The 9551-nt window shown below is 37.0% G+C and overlaps 1 pseudogene; it reads left to right on the plus strand.

The window, feature by feature from the left end:
- The first annotated feature begins 8804 nt into the window (after nucleotides 1-8804).
- On the plus strand, nucleotides 8805-9305 carry LOC149202683 (serine/threonine-protein kinase Aurora-1 pseudogene; annotated as a pseudogene).
- The last annotated feature ends 246 nt before the right edge of the window (nucleotides 9306-9551 follow it).

Here is a 9551-nt window from a genome sequence, read left to right on the forward strand (position 1 = left end):
TGTGTGCTAGAGAATGATTTTCGTCTCAAATAGATGACTATTTGATCCTAGTGTCTAAGAATCTTTGTAAATGAGAAAATACTTGTGAAAATGACCTTCAAAATAAATATGGGTGAAAGGATATAAGGGGAATGAGTTGTAACTTTCCTTTTACTGTATCATAAATCCATACATATTCATCATTAAAACAAAAAGTATACATATTCATCATTAAAACAAAAAGTTCATTTTCATGGTAGAGGGAATGGAAAGAGACAAATGTTTAAAAAATATTACATTAAGATGGATTTTAAAAGATGCTCTCTACACTTTGTTAGGTTTGGTTGGCTCTTGAGGAAAATGGTGCATGGAAATAAGTAAGGCGGATGTACCTGGACTATTAGGTTGATTGGTTGGGCGGAACTATGTCTATGTCGACTTAATGAAGTGGAACTATGTCTATGTCAACTTAATCAATGTCAATTGAGGGGTAGGGACTGTATAATTGAGGGGTTGGGAGTGTATTTACAACATGAAGATGTGTGGAAGCTTGGTATGTTTGATTTCTTGTATTATTTTATTTTAGGCATAATTCGTAGGATTGCACTCTTAATACTAGTGTAGTCACTATTTAAAGTTGTTAGTAAGACTCGCATAGAGTAGGATTTTATTGTTGTTGTGGTTGTTTTCATTAGCTAAAATTGGTAATAATATTCTGGCTTGAAGGGGGCTACTAGCTGAAGGTGGTAGTCAGATCCTTGAAGAGAAGAATTCCATTATTGTCATGGTTGTGATTACTAAGATTGTTGTTTGAAAGGTGATTCCACTCTTTTTGTGGTTACAATTACACCATTATATTGTCATGGTTGTGATTACTAAGATTGTTGTTTGAAATGTGTTACCACTTTTTTTGTGGTTACAATTACCCAATAATGGTGGTAGTAAGGTCCCTACACACCATAATTGTATGGGATTTGGAGATGCTACAAGTCCAAGAGGTTCTCCACTAAACTGCAATTGAATTATTGTGAGACATAACTTATTCTTTTTTATTGTCTTTGGCTTTCCACTAAATTTCAATTGAATTATTGTGAGACTTAATTTATTCTTTTTTATTGTCTTTGGGTTGGATACATCAAAGTTGTTGTCAACTTTCATTATATCGCCTCATTGATTTTAGGATCTATTCAACCGAAATCATGGTCCAAATAAAAAGTGGTATCCACACATGGTATTTACACATGGTATTTTCCCATGGTATTTACCCATTGTGTTCAATGACGTAAGTCAATAAGGCACCAAGAATACTATAAATAGTAGGTCTCACCTTGAAAAAGGATAGATTGGTCCTGCACAATGTAGTTGCAAAATGGTGTTTTTCTCAATTAATAGAGTTATCTAACTCATTTTTATTTAGTGTAGGTACTTTTATATTTTTGTTATTAGTTTCTTGTAAGATGTATATGCTCCTCCTCTCTCTCAACATTCATGGTTCCGACCTCTTAACCCCCAGTCCCCAAAATTTGGATCAATGCTATTACAACGAGTTAAAACTCCATAATAATCGAGTTTATAAGGGTCTTCATACCACCATGGTAATCGAGTTTACTAGGGTTTCTAGGGTGAATACATTGGCTTCATGCCATAAATAGTTCCAATCTATAGCGTTTTGGAAACTTTTTAGAGAATGCCCTTTTTTAGACTAATTGGTGGAGTGACATCCATGGATCCTTATCTTTGGGATTATGAGATGAAAATTAACCGAATTTATTTGAACATCTAAGAAAGAGAGAAAACATGATGGAGAAATTCAAGAACTGCTACAATTTTTCTATAAAGGAACTTTGTAATTATGTAAATATTCATTGACGAGTGTTCAAATTTTCGATTGCATAGTCTATTGGAAATATTAATCCCAACCACTGCGTTAAACACCTAGAGAGTAGACATACTTGTCAGAAGTATTTTTGCAGGTTGTGTCTTTATTTGAAGATGGAAGGACTAAAGCCAGAAGAGAAGTACCGCATGAACCATTCCACAACACAACAAAGAATTTAAGGCATTTAATGTATTTTGGTAAGTTGATATGGGGAAGCATTCATTCTGTGACTATTGTCCACACTCCACAAACACCTACGTGATTCTGACCACAGTCAACAACAAGAACTTATTAATTATTTGTTTTGTCACACATTAATGTAAAAAAATTGTATGTTGAGATAGAGAAGTATGTAAAAGTCATTTTGGAAGTTAGAGAGTAAGAGAGAAAGAAAGAGACAGTCTGTGAGGAGAAAATTGTGGAGCGAATTTTGGTGGGCACATGAAAACAACCGTTATGGTGTTTTACTATGTGTTATTCTTCGTGAAGTAGAAATCTCTGTAAACCTTGTTTTTACTCGGTGAATGAGTCTCATATGAATGTATTTTTCATGAATTAGAAGTTAATCATATGTTTTTATTATTGCTCCAAGCTTACTCTGTTTTACTCTGAGTTTTTGTTGCTGTGAGTGAATATTGTGTTTTTAATCCTATGTATAGCTATGCAAAAGCTAGCTGTGTGAAATCGAGCGCGAAATGAGCTTCGCAAAAGTCACTCCTCTGTCTCTCCACGTATTTTTTTTTTCAACATGGTATCAGAGCAGGTTAAACTTTGTTAGCGTAAAAACAAGTGTTTTTACTAGTAGACATAATTGTTTTGAGGGAAGATTGTTTCTAGCATATTTACAAGTAGGTAGAAAGTTTTTTTTTACACTCAGAAATGGAAACATCAAGCACAAGATTGGCTAATCCTCAAATACCTTAGTTTAATGGCAATAATTATGGTTATTGGGCTATTACAATGAAGGCCCTGATTTCTTCTCAAGGCATTTGGGATTTGGTGGAGAATGGTTTTCAAGGACCAGTAGATGCAACAACATACAATGCCTTATCTCAAGAAGAAAGATATTTGTTAAGGGACGACAGGAAGAAGGATTCAAAAGCCCTATTTTATATTTTCCAAGTAGTTTATGAAAGTAATTTCCCAAGGGTTGTAGCATCAACGAAGTCCAAACAAGCATGGGACACCCTCTAGATAGCCTACCAAGGCATGGCAAAAGTCAAGACAACCAAGCTGCAAATGTTGAGGAGAGATTTTGAAACACTTTGTATGAAAGATTCTAAGAATGTAGACTCTTTTTTTACACATGTAAGTGGGTAAGCTACTCAAATCAGTTCTCATGGTGAGACACTTGAGGAAATAAGAATAGTTGAGAAGGTTTTGAGAAGTTTTCCAGCAAGGTTTGATGCCATTGTTGTGGCCATAGAGGAGACAAAGGATCTCTCACAGTTCTTAGTGGATGAGCTTAATGCATCATTGATTTCTCATTAACATAGACAGAATAGAGCAACACGCTCCTCATTGGAGCATGCCTTCAAGAAACAAGTTTCATTTGGTCAAGGTAGAGGCAGAGCAAGATCATATGCTAGAGGAAGAGGAAGAAGCCCACACAAAGGTGGAAGAAGCAGCCCTTCAAGCTCAAGTGGAAGAGGCAACAATCAAAATCCAAGTCAAGGCCCAAGCCAAAATCAAGCACAAGGTCAGAGGTATGATAAATCTCAAGTCCAATGTCATTACTGTAAGAAGTATGGTCATTATGAAAATGAATGTAGAAAGAAGCAATATGATATTAGTAACAAACCAAGTGTAAATTTGACAAAAGAAAATTAGAACCATGATAGCATGTTTTTATCTTGTAATGTTGCACAAGAAAAGCAAAGTGATATATGGTATCCAGATTCAGGGTGTAGCAACCACATGTCAGGAAACAAAGAAATTTTTTCCAATATAGATGAAAGTGTGAAGTTTGAAGTGACATTAGGGACTGATAGCAAAGTCTCTGTCATGGGAAAAGGAAGAGTTAATATCCTAATAAAGAAGGGGGAGAAGAAGTACATCTCAGATGTTTACTTTGTCCCCAGTCTGAAGCATAACCTCATGAGCGTTGGACAACTCATGCAGAAGGGCTACAATATCTTCTTCAAAAATGATGTGTGCACAATTTTGGATAGACCTCCAAGCAGATAGCTAATTGCAAAAGTTTAGATGACAATCAATAGAACGTTTCCCCTAAAAATAATATCAGATTTGCAGAAAGAAGGTGCACAAGAACAACTCTCAATGAACTCACAAGAAGAGGGAAGAAAAGATGCAGCTGTCACACAAGTAAACTTTCAAGCAGAGGTCAAAGATGAAATTGGTTATGGAATTTGAGATTTGGTCATATCTACTTTGGAGGTTTGAATTTGTTGCATAGGAAAAGCATGGTGAAGGAACTACCACTCATAGAAAAACCAGATAACCTACGTGAAGGATGTATCTTGGGCAAGCAACATAGTGAGACATTTCTAGCAGAAAAGTTAGTAAGGGCAAAGGCACCTTTGGAGATTTTCCACTCAGATTTATGTGGACCAATGCAGACACCATCAATTGGTGGTAGCCACTATGTATTGACCTTCATGGATGACTACACAAGGAAGACATGGGTCTATCTCCTAAAATGGAAAAGTGAAATGTTTGAGCGCTTTAGCCAATAGTTGAGAAGCAAAGTGGACACTACATCAAAGTCCTCATGATTGACAGAGGTGGAGAATACATCTCAAATGATTTCCTTCGTTTTTGTAGGGAGAATGAAATTCACAAGCAATTTACAACCAGGTATACACCTCAGCAAAATGGTGTAGCGGAAAGGAAGAATAGGACCATTATGGAGATGGTGAGGAGTATGTTGAAGGAAAATTTTTTCCAAATGATTATTGGGCTGAATTTGTCGCATGTGCAACATATATCTTGAATATATGTCCAACCAAAAGTGTCCAAAACATAGTCCCTGAAGAATCATGGAGTGGAAGAAAGCATAGTGTCACTCACATGAGAGTTTTTGGATGTGTGGCTTATGCACATGTCCCAAATGAGTTGAGGAAGAAGTTGGACAAAAAGGGGGAGAAATTCATATTTGTTGGATATAGTGATTAATCCAAAGCATACAAGCTCTACAATCCAACAACCAAGAAGGTAATAATCAACAGAGATGTGCAGTTCATAGAAGAGGAAGCATGGGATGGAAGTTTAGAGAAGACAATCAATGTGAAAGCATGTATACCACATGAGGACAAAGAGGAATTAACATCAGCAATTAATTGCTCAATAATGACTCCCTCTACACCTATTCAAGCACAGCTTAGCAGGCAGCAAGCAATGCCATCAACAAATAATAGGATAGTTTCGCACATCCAAGCAAGTGCTTCTCCAAGCACACTGCAAAGCACAACACTAAATGACATGTCAAGCCCATCTTTAGCGAGCACAAAAAGACCAAAATTCAGAAATTTAAATGAAATTTATGAGCAAGATGAAGTAGATAGTAGCGCTGGTCTGAATTCCTTATTTGCCTTGTTTTGTCATGTAGATGACCCAATCCATTTTGAGGATGCATTAAAAGAAGAAAAATGGGTTGTGACAATGGAGGAAGAAATAGAAGCAGTAGAAAGGAATGACATATGGGAGTTAGTTAACCTTCTGAAATGAAAACATGTCATTGGAGTGAAGTGGGTCTATAAGACCAAAAGCAACATTGAGGGAAAGATTGAAAGGCACAAAGCAAGGTTACTTGTCAAAGGATACGAACAGAAGAATGGAAGAGATTACGTGGAGACATTCATGCTAGTCATGAGGATGGAGACAGTACACGCAGTTGTGGTGACTGTCATGCAACATAAATGGAGAGTGTATCAAATGGACGTAAAATAAACATTCTTGAATGGGGTGCTGAAAGAGGAAGTGTATGCTGCACAACTGCCTGGTTATGAGGTAGAAGGCCAAGAAGACCAAGTGTATCTGTTGAGGAAAGCTCTTTATGGGTTGATGTAAGGACTGTGTACATTGTACAATAGGATAGATGCCTACTTGTTGGACAATGGTTTCAAAAAATGTGACGGTGAACCCACTCTCTACATCAAAGAGAGAGAAGGTAAGATTCTCATTCTTGTCTTATATGTAGATGATTTGATTTTTACAGGCAGTGATGATTTCCTCATCGTTGATTTCAAATATGCCATGAAGAGTGAATTTGATATGACTGACTTGGGATTGCTAAGATTTTTTTGGAAATAGAAGTGAAGTAGACAGAAAATGGCATCTTTATCTCTCAAGAAAAGTATGTGGTAGACATTTTGGATAGCTTTAAAATGCAGAACAACAAATGCGCACCAACTCCAACTATCATGGGGTTGAAGTTGAGAAAAGAGGATTGTAGCAACAATGTCAATTCAACATTAGACAAAATCATGACAGGCAGCTTTATGTATTTGATTGCCACTAGTCTGGATATAATGTATGCAGTAAGTTTGGTGTCAAGGTTCATGGAGACACCCAAGGAGACACACTAGCAAGCAGTGAAACGGATTGTAAGATATGCCAATGGGACAAAACAATATGGCATTTTGTACATGGCAACAAGTGAGTTCAGGCTGGTTGGTTACACTAACAATGATTGGGAAGGAAGTGTCGATGACAGAAAGAGCATGTTAGGATATGTTTTCGTTTGGGTTTCGGAGCCATTTCATGGGCCTCCAAGAAGCAGCCAATAGTGTCACTTTCAACAGCAGAAGTTTGATATGTTGCATCAACAACAGTAGTTTGTCTGGCAGTTTGGATGAGAAGGATGCTGAGGGATCTTCATCATGACCAAGAGGGAACGACAACTATTTTCTGCGGCCACACCTCAGCAATTTCATTGTCAAAGAATTATATCTTTCATAAGAGGACCAAGCATATTGATGCTAAATATCATTTTATAAGAGAGTTGATTAACAATTATGAAATTGTGTTGCAGCACTGCAGGTTACAGGAACAATTTGTTGATATCTTCATAAATCCATTGGCACGTGAAAGTTTTCTTTATCTCAGAAACTATTTGGGAATTGTCAATGGCGGCAATTGTGATTAAGGGGGAATGTTGTAAATATTAATCTCAACCACCATGTTAAACATGTTAACAGTAGCCATACTTGTCAGAAGTATTTTTGCAGGTTATGTCTCTGTTTGAAGATGGAAGGATTGAAGCCAGAAAAGAAGTACTGCGTGAACCATTCCAGAACATAGCAAAGAATTTAAGGAATTTAATGTATTTTGGTAAATATATATGGGCAAGCATTCATTTCGCGACTATTTCCCACACTCCACAAACACCTGCGCGATTCTAATCACACTCAACAACAACAACTTAGTAATTATTTTCTCTATCATGCATTAATGTAAAAAAAAATTGTATGTTGAGATAAATAAGTATGTAAAAGTCATTTTGGAAGTTAGAGAGTAGGACAGCAAGAAAGCGAGGGTCTGTGAGGAGAAAATTGTGGAGTGAATTTTGGTGGGCGTGTGAAAACAACCGTTATTATGTATTACTGTGTGTTATTCTGCGTGAAGTAAAAATATTTGTAAACCTTATTCTTACTTGGTGAATGAGCTGCAGCCTCATATGAATGTATTTTTCATGAATTAGAGGTTAATCCTAAGTTTTTATTGTTTCTCCAAGCTTACTCTATTTCACTCTGAGTTTTTGTTACTATGAGTGAATACTGTGTTTTTAAGCCTATGTATAGCTGCGCGAAATCTAGCTGTACGAAAGCTATCTGCGTGAAATCAGCTTCGCAAAAGTCACACCTCTGCCTCTCTGCGTAAATAACTTTTTTTTTCAACAGAGTCTATGATGGCATCTTTCATAAGAACATTTTCATGATTTTCTCTTACAACTGCATTTTAGAAGTGACAAATAAAAATCCAAACGATGGGAACGAGCTTGAGAGTATCAAGTCATGGAATGTAACTCTTCCCATGCTGCATCAAAGTGGGAGGATAACATAATGAAAGGGCTATATATTTAATGAATCAGCAATTGCATGACTGGTGACTACTAGGGCAAGCTACAGTGCCAAGTGCAGGGTGTCACCCTAGCCACATTGTTCAGGCACCAAGGACCTATAAATTGTGAACATCTCCTTGAGAATAAATTCCATTCTCTAGGCCCCAAGAGGACTCTTTAACTGGGATATTATCGCAAGAGGGTGTTGCCCTCCATTGGCAACAAGATCTTGAATATTGTCATGGAGTTGTTCAATGCATACCAGCTATCGACCGCGGGGTAAACCTTGTCTATGTTGGTCAAGGAGGCTATGCAGGAATCAAATTCCTAAATGTATTATTTTATGCCATGGATGGGGGAACAAATCTATCCTTTTCGATAGATTTAGAGGTGTCCAACATACCACTGCGGGGGAAGGAACCCACATCCTCATTCCATGGCTTCTGAAGACCTACATTATCCATGTCAAAATGAAACCCTCCTCCATCAGCACGATCCTGGACTAACGAAATGTGAAACTACCACCCAAGGTGTGGATAGCTTTGCGTAAAGATGCTAGCAATACCATAATGTTACAGCAAGGTTTGAAAACTTGAGACTTGCTTTGAATATTGGAAATATGGAACCCTCCCCACTTGATATTCTGGAAAATGAAAATGGCCTTGTTAAGCTATCATATTCCAAGATAATGGTTTAGTTCCTATTGTTGAGCCGAAAGTTGAAACTTGGCTCGATATTACAAAGAGGGTATTAGCTGCCTATTACAGTACGTTATATTACTACCATTTCCTCCTAGAGGTCACAGTCCTTAAACCCAACATGGTATCCCCATGTTATGATTCTCCTAAGATTGCCCCTAAGGTTATTGCAAAGTACATAGTAAGGGCCCTTTAGAGAATCATACCCCCTACAATTTTGGGAATAATGTTTCTATCTAGAGGGCAGAGTGAGAAGGATGGTAAGAAGGATGAAAGGCACTGGACTCTCAATGATTTTTACATTGGAAAACCTCTTCACCATGGGAAATTTGGAAATTTATATCTTGCAAGAAAGAAGAAGAATTAGTATGTCGCAGCTTTGAAAAATCACTTAAAAGAACCAACTCCAACAATCTTTGGCAGATTACCGATTAAAGAGATTGAAATCCACTGTTATATTCAGAATCTCAATATACTTCCATTCTTTGGTTATTTTCTTTTTTATCAAAGTCATCGCTATATGATACCTAAATATGTTGCAAAAGATGAGATGTACAAAGAGCTTCAATGATTTGAATGATTCCATAGAAAGTGGAAAGCTAGTAGCATTGCTTCACAGGCACGAGCTCTAATCTTTTGTCGTGAAAAACATGTGATACACTGGGACATCAAGCTAGAGAACTTGTTAGTTGGCCTACAATGTGAACTCAAAATTGTAGATTTTTAATGAAATATGTCGAGTAAAATTTTTGCACAGGAAACTTGTGTTGCTAGATAAGCCATAATCGTCTTTGTGAACCTTCTTTTTACATTTTCGATTGCATAACCCGTCCTTTTTACATTCAAGTGCTAGATTTTCCCATTCTTTGAAGGCATCATACTTTGAGTTGTACTTTGCTTCCTTATGAGATATGTCAACCACAACACCTAGGTGACATTAGAGGCATATTTGTCTCCCTTTAGCTCTATTGAT

This window comes from Pinus tabuliformis, chromosome 2_1, assembly GCF_031772625.1.
Source record: "Pinus tabuliformis cultivar Carrire ecotype Pingquan chromosome 2_1, CPIR1, whole genome shotgun sequence".
Taxonomy (NCBI): domain Eukaryota; kingdom Viridiplantae; phylum Streptophyta; class Pinopsida; order Pinales; family Pinaceae; genus Pinus; species Pinus tabuliformis.